This window comes from Thamnophis elegans, chromosome 7, assembly GCF_009769535.1.
Source record: "Thamnophis elegans isolate rThaEle1 chromosome 7, rThaEle1.pri, whole genome shotgun sequence".
Taxonomy (NCBI): domain Eukaryota; kingdom Metazoa; phylum Chordata; class Lepidosauria; order Squamata; family Colubridae; genus Thamnophis; species Thamnophis elegans.
This window is the reverse complement of record NC_045547.1, coordinates 28,949,120-28,957,078: the sequence shown is the minus strand read 5'-3', so window position 1 is coordinate 28,957,078 and position 7,959 is coordinate 28,949,120.

Sequence of the window (7,959 nt, the reverse complement as noted above, 5' to 3'; positions counted from 1 at the left end):
GGCGATCAAACCAGTCAGTCCTAGAGGAGATCAACCCTGACTGCTCTTTAGAAGGCCAGATCCTGAAGATGAAACTCAAATACTTTGGCCACCTAATGAGAATGAAGGACTCACTGGAGAAGAACCTAATGCTGGATGGAGACACTGAAGCAGTAGACGTGAGCTTAAATGGACTCCAGAGGATAGTAGAGGACAGGAAGGCCTGGAGGGATGTTGTCCATGGGGTTGTGATGGGTCGGACATGACTTCACAACTAACAACAAATAGTTCAATATTGTCCCCAGCATAATATTGCCATGAGAACATCACTGTTCTGTTTTGTTCATCTTATCCCAAGCTGTGGGTGAAACACTCTGAAGTTGTCATTAGTTGTACCCTTTGAAGGGTGCCATACTCTTTAATACATTACTGTCCCCACCTGTTACAAGGTTGATTAAATGTAGAATATTTTGTCACCTGCCCCATTGTCAGAAGCAATCAGAAGTGTATTTGGGGGATACATGGAGGTACAGACCAATCCCCTGCTACTAAAGATGTTAGTAGCATTTGTTGCTTATTTCCAGTTGTCTTGTGTTTGTCAGTTTCCACCATCCCTGCTCCTGTCCCCCAGACCCATGTACCTGGTACTGCAAGAGATGTGGTTACTCGACCGCTGTCAAACTCAGATTCTTGCAGTACAATAGCAAATTTATTTTATTATCATGGCAGGATCTATCTCCGTGATGCCGAACCTATGGCACATAGCGCCTTCTGTGGGCATGCGAGCCATCACCCAGTTCAGCTCCACCACGCATGCATGCATGTCTCCCACCAGCCAGCTGGTTGTTGGGTCTCTGCCGTGCATAAGCAGAGGACGGGGCACATCCAAAGGGCTTCGTGTGCATGCATGGTGGTGAGGCACATGCAGGAGGCCACATGTGCATATGCAGGGGCCGGTGTGTGTGTGTGTGTGTGTGTGTGTGTGCATGTGGGGGGGAGGTGCATGCGGGGGATACTTGTGCATGTGCAGGGATGCGGGGTGCATGCAGGGGGCAGGGCTAGAGGTGGGTTCCTACCGGTAACTTGGCGGCCTAGGTCACTGGAACCAGCAGCGACCCATGTCTGCCATGCCCCCAAACCAGTTCTCCTATGGGCCCGCCATCTTGTTTTTCAGTTCTGTGCATGTGCAGAACAATTTCCAGTGGAAAAAAATTTTTTTTTTCATTTTTTAAGGTTTTGCACATGCACAGACCTTTTCATTTGCAAATGCGTTTGGCACACATGCGAGCAAAGAGAGAGCAAAAATATTGAGGCACCAAACCGGCAGCATTGCTGGCAGCAACCCACCTCTGGGCCGGGCGCATGTACGTGGGCGCATGCGGGGTGCACATGAATACGGGGTGGGGCGCATGCAAGAGGCCATTCATGCATTGCATTTTGGAGTTTCAGGGGTGTGCGCATTCACACACACATGTGCACACTTTGGGCACTCGGTCCAGAAAAGGTTAGCCATCACTGGTCTATCTCCTTCCTCTCTTTAGCTATTTCTCCTCTGTTTTCACATCTTCCTTTGTTTCGTATCAGTTTTACTTGAGAGATGCCCAAATGGAATCTTGCAGGAGGATAAAAAACCGAAACGTCAAGCACAATGCTGAACTTGGGGGATACCCATTTGCTGTTACAATACCTGGAATAGCAGATGTTTAACACCTGGCTGGTGACTTGCTCACAGGGGACAGCAGAGGAAAGAGATAAGAAAACCAGTCACCTTGCCTCTAATCTTCCTGCAATCAGGACAACTCCATTTAGCAGCAACTCAGAACAGATGCAACAGATTTAGCATAGGGATTTGCAGTGGTGTCACACTGATTCAAATATGAGTCAATTTTATTTTAATTCACTGGTGGTAGGAAAATGTCCTAACTTGGTACAGCTGCTCTGATAAGAGAGTTGCCTCTTGATGGCAGGAGGATTTTGACTAAGAAATTTAACTCAATTTAAGAAATTCCCATATGTCAACACATCCTGTAGCAGGCAAATACAAATGCAATCACTTGCAGTCTGGTTTTAAGAGGGATGAAAGATCTGTATTGCAGATCAGCATATATAAAAAAGAGGGGGAATTAAAAAAAACACCAATAGTTCTTCTTATAATTTCCTTCCCCTTTTTATCTTTCTCTCTCTTTTTTTGTAATTAATTCTTGTTAAATTTGCTCTGTTTAGACTATTTTTTCCTTTTTTTAATAGGAAACACAGAAACACACACACACTAAGTAACAATACAAAGGAAACTTTAATAAGTAATCAGCTTAAGATCAGAATCTCTAATATATAAATTAATTGGATCCTTAATGGTTATTTTTCAATGGATGGAAAAGCTAAATAATTTTACACTTGTAATATTGCCATCCTAAATATTAATTAACGTTGATGGAATATTTTTTTCTCTTTTCTCTCCTCAATGAAGTTATTTAAATAATAGAATGCTAATAATTTTAAATAGATTATACAAACATCAATGTATAGAAATAATACATACGGTATTTCATATAGAACCTAGTGTTCTAAGACTTATACAAACATAAAAAGAAAAGAGAGAGTTGCCTCATTACTTATTACTCTCATTTACCAATAAATTAACTTTGCCAATAAATGCCCAGTGACAGCTCTCATTCTCCTCCCATCCCTATGAACACTGAAAATATTCCCATTTTATGGTTTATAAACTAAGGCTAAAAAGAGAATCAGACCAAACAACTCATCGATTTTTACTGTTTCTACTCCCGTCCCAAAGTGGGGAGGGTTCCATATTTCATTAGCCTTCCATCAATTTGATCAAGGACCAATAGCAATAGCAGTAGCACTTAGACTTATATACCGCTTCATAGTTCTCTCTGAGCCATTTACAAAGTCCCCAACAATCTGGCTCCTCATTTTACCAACCTTGGAATGATGGAAGGCTGAGTCAAACTTGAGCCTGGTGAGAATCGAATTGCTGGCAGCCAGCAGAATTAGCCTGCAATATTGCATTCTAACCACTGCACTACCACAGCTCTTACCTTAATCTTACGGTTCTATCGTATCTCAAGACTTAAAATGGACACCTAACATCAAAAATGTAATTAAAAAAGCACAACAAAGAATGTTCTTTCGGCGCCAACTCAGAAAGCTCAAACTGCCAAAAGAGCTGCTGATTCAGTTTTATAGAGGAATTATTGAGTCTGTCATCTGCACTTCCATAACTGTCTGGTTTGGCTCTACAACCAAACAAGACAAACATAGATTTCAACAGATAATTAGAACTGAAGAAAAAACAATTGCTACCAATCTGCCTTCCATTGATAATCTATATACTGCATGAGTCAAAAAGAGGGCTGTAAAAATATCTACAGACCCCTCACGTCCTGGACATAAATTGTTTCTTAATATTAGAACAACTAGACACAAAGACAGGTTTTTTTCTTGAATGCCTTCACTCTGTTTAACAACTAATTCCCACAACACTGTCAATAATTTACCAAGAATGTATTACTATTATTCTTCTCTTCCTTCCTAGTATCTATCTCTCCCCATTTATGACTATAACCATGTTGCTTGTCTCTTTCAATTTATATTGTTTTCATTGTTTCCTAGTACGATTTGATAGCTTATTAGTAACCTTGACTATCACTAAGTGTTCTATCATTTTATTCTTGATGAATGTATTTTTATTCTCCTTATGTACACTGAGAGCATATGCACAAAAGACAAATTCCTTGTGTGTCCAATCACACTTAGCCAATAAAGAACTCTATTCTATTCTCACCTTACGTCTAACCTTAATTTACATAAAACCAACATAAACTGCCAAATTAGAATCATGTGCAAGGAAGGCTTTCATTGTGATTTTGGAATAATGCATTGGGTAAATCGTATAGCATATACAAATTAATGTGTGCTATTTTAAATTTTTAATAATCTCTATTACTTTTATCTCAGAAATCCTAATGTACCTGCTCCCATTGGGGATATGCCACTTATACAATGCCATATTGCACACTCAAGTAGGAATCCACAAAGCTGTTAATTTAGATAGGTCACCTAATAAGGTCACCCAATAAGACTATAACTGTCCCAGTTAATCAACTATGTAGGAAATTATTACATAATTGGGGCTATCATATCCAGGCCACAGACATCTGGACAGTCACTAGATGGCAGAAAAGAGATACAGAAAATGCAGAGTAACATGTATTGGTATGGTTTACACAATGCAACACCTTCAGAAGGGTGTTGCTAGAAAAAATTTGAAGTTGCTTTTGGTAGCAAGACAATATTTAAAAAAGGAGTTTCAGGAAGATGTGGAGTTTTCTGCAGCAGTTTTCAGGGGAGAAACTAAATGAAAAAGAAAATAAGATTTAGAAAAGATGTGTTCCCTCTTCCAGTCCCTTAAAGGAAGATATAAAAGAAGTGTACTAATCAGAAAGGAAAATTATTGGCATGGAAATTCAGTTTTGGAGTTCAAAGCTAGCAAGCAACCATAAACAACAAGGAGACAGTAATTAAGTAGGGTTGCCACTTCACATTGCCAAGTGCCAGTTTCTTTTATTTCAGTGTTTTAATTCTAAAAAATCAGACTGGGAGGTAAATGCTGCCTACCCCTGAAATAGGTGATTCACTAAACTAAGCATGCAAATTCTGGAAGCAGCTACTGCTGAATGAAAAGGGAGGAGAGAGAACCAAAATATACACTTAAATCAATTTTAAGGGGGCTTTCAAGGCCACAGCAACTAATTATCTATCTTCAAACACTTTGTGTCAAGAATCTAATACATTCTGGGCTCCCACAGGACAGTATGGGAATCTAGGGAAGGAAAAGTTGGAGGAGCCCACAAGATGGCTGGCCAGAAATAACTCTTCAAGATCCCTCCCCATCACACTCTCTCTGCAATCCAGTATTGGTAACACTGTGCTGTTTTCTTCTGCCATTGTATATGGATTTTTTCCTCTGTATCCAACTCCAAAAATGGGGCTGCTTTGGTTCTAATGGGAAATCATTTGAGATTCTTTCAGACAGCTGCAATTCAACTGCAAAAAGATACCCGGACGGTGAACTAATACATATTTTTGCACATCTACACGGTATCTATCGTCTTGCATCTTGACAAGCAAAATACATAAAACAGGGAGACATGAAAGAAATGGTTAGGGCTGCATCGGGATCTTTGGATTATTTCTATCCTGGCCCAACAAAATTTACCCAGAAAGGATGCCCCTTCCCTTTCACTCTCTTTTCTTTGTGGCCCAGATTGTCTCAACAGCAAATTGGTCAGACAATTGAGGGGATTGCTGGAGAACAACATTTCAGTAACACTTCAGCCTGCAGATTATTTAACATTCCCTTGTCTCTGCATCCGTTGGTAGGGATGTTTTTCAGTACTTTGGCAGATTTGCTTCTCTGACTCCCAGGAGGATGAGATGGAAATGTGTTGCATTGTTTGTGTTAGATATGATTTTTCACATTCTGACATGTTTTTTTTTATAAAAAAAACCACCAAGTTTCCTTTTAGGACAAACATTCCAGAGATAAAGATGGAATCATGAAGAAAGCTTCTGAGCATATTACAAATTATATAGAAGGGAGAGAAGCAAAAAAAAGGGGGGGGGACCAGAAGGGAACACAGGAGAGAACAGATGGAGGCTAACTTTTCGCCAGCAGCATAAAATATGGCTTCAGAACCTGACCCATATCTCGTGCTTTTTAATTTATGAGAAGCAACAAGGTGAACTAGTCAACATAAATCATTCATCTTGGCTAAGAGGGAAGGATATAAGATGAGTGAAATAAGAATTCAGACCATTATTCCGTACACAGAGTTATATCTACAGAGGTATAATAAAGTATAGCTCTACTTTGTAGGCACAACATTTATGGTGTGTTTGGCCTCTTATACAGAAGGGGCCAGCAACCTTATCAGTTAATAGGCACCATTGCTCAATTTATCTGATGTGAGAGAACCAAAAATTAATTTTGTCCTCCAGCAGAAATCTTGTGACAACTCATTTGGATTGGCAATATCATGCAGTGATAACGTTTTGGTTTTAAATGGGATTTAATTTTGGGATGGTCATTCAAGAATGTTTGGGCATTTGTGGATTTCTTGTTGTTGAACTAAATCAGGAGGAATCTGATAGGATCTTTTCAGGGTACAACACATATTATTAAAAGTGATAAGCTCATGAAAGCTTATGCCTTTTAATGAAAAGGAAACGTGCTACCAGGCTCCTGATTTTTTGCCACCGTAGATTAACACAGCTCTCCTCTACAATATTGCTGTATTCTGGACTTAAAACTATCTTGACAGTCAATTCTTGTTCTCATGATGTAGGTGGACTGATTAGGACAAGCTGTGTTAGAGGCTGAAATGGCATGTCTACTAATTTGGAAATACGTCCTCTGAAAACTGTCAGATTAACTTTATCAAGTAAATCTTAAATTCAGGCAAGCTATAAAATTTAAAGTGTAAATTAAGAGGTTTGCATGCATCAAGCTCCGTATAAAGCTGCAACTATTAAACGGGAGTGTGTGAATCTGTTTTGTACTATTTCTGTCACACATGAATGTTAATGAAAGTGGAAGATAAATTGATTTTACATTCTTGCCATGACCATTTTTGTCCTGCAGAAAGGAACAGCATTAAAATGAGGTAACTTTTGAAATGAAGGCTCCTCTAAGAAACCCAGTCAGCAAAGGAAATAGGAAGGAGACCTAGAGACAAAGAAAGACAGGTATATACAGTTGTGGTATGGATGGATTCTGACTCAGAGAGAATGAGCTGGTGCTTAGGTTTAAGTCTGCCGGGGTCCTGATATCAGTTGCAATGAATTCAGAGAATCATTCTGTTCCATTACATTCTCAGGTACAGATAATAAGGTCACTGCAGCCATGCTCATCTATTTTACACAGACACATAGGCACACGGGCGCACAAACACACACACACACACACATTTAGGTTTTTTTCATGTCATATTTTGGAGTGGGCAATCAGATTCAGGATCTCAAATCTACCATTGCCCCAGCCCAAAGAGTAAAGGCAAAAGGTGAAGTGATAACAACTGTGAGTAGTAACTGTGAGAGGGATCTTGGACTCCTAGTGGACAACCATTTAAATATGAGCCAGCAGTGTATAGCAGCTGCCAAAAATACCCAATATAGTTCTAGGCTACATAAACAGAGGGATAGAATCAAGATCACGTGAAGGGTTAATATCACTTTATAATGCCTTGGTAAGGCCACACTTGGAATACTGCATCCAGTTTTGGTTGCCACGATGTAAAAACATGTTGTGACTCTAGAAAGAGTGCAGAGAAGAGCAATAAAGATGATTAGCAGACTGGAGGCCAAAACATATGAAGAATGGTTGCAGGAACTGGGTATGTCTAGTTTAATGAAAAGAAGGACTAGGGAAGACATGAAAGCAGTGTTCCAATATCTCAAGGGCTGCCACAAAGAAGAGTGAATCAAGCTATTCTCCAAAGTATCTGAGGGTAGAACAAGAAGCAATGGGTAGAAACCTATCAAGGAGAGAAGCAACTTAGAATTAAGGAGAAATTTCCTGATAGTTAGAACAATTAATCAGTGGAATAACTTGCCTCCAGAAGTTGTGAATGCTCCAACATTGGAAGTTTTTAAGAAAATGTTGGATAACCATTTGTCTGAAGTGGTATAGGGTTTCCTGCCTAAGCAGGGGGTTGGACTAGAAGACCTCCAAGGTCCCTTCCAACTCTGTTATTCTATTCTACTCTACTCTACTCTTTTCTCTTCTAACAAAGCCTGAGGGAGCTATGGCTTCCCATGCAGCTTTTTTTGCTGAATAAACCACAATGGCCAGGTTCAGACAACAAATTAAACCATGATTTAGACTACAATTACTAGACTTAGACTAGTGTAGCTTAGTGCAATGTGTGACCTTCCTTGAGACTTTACTCTTTGGTCAAC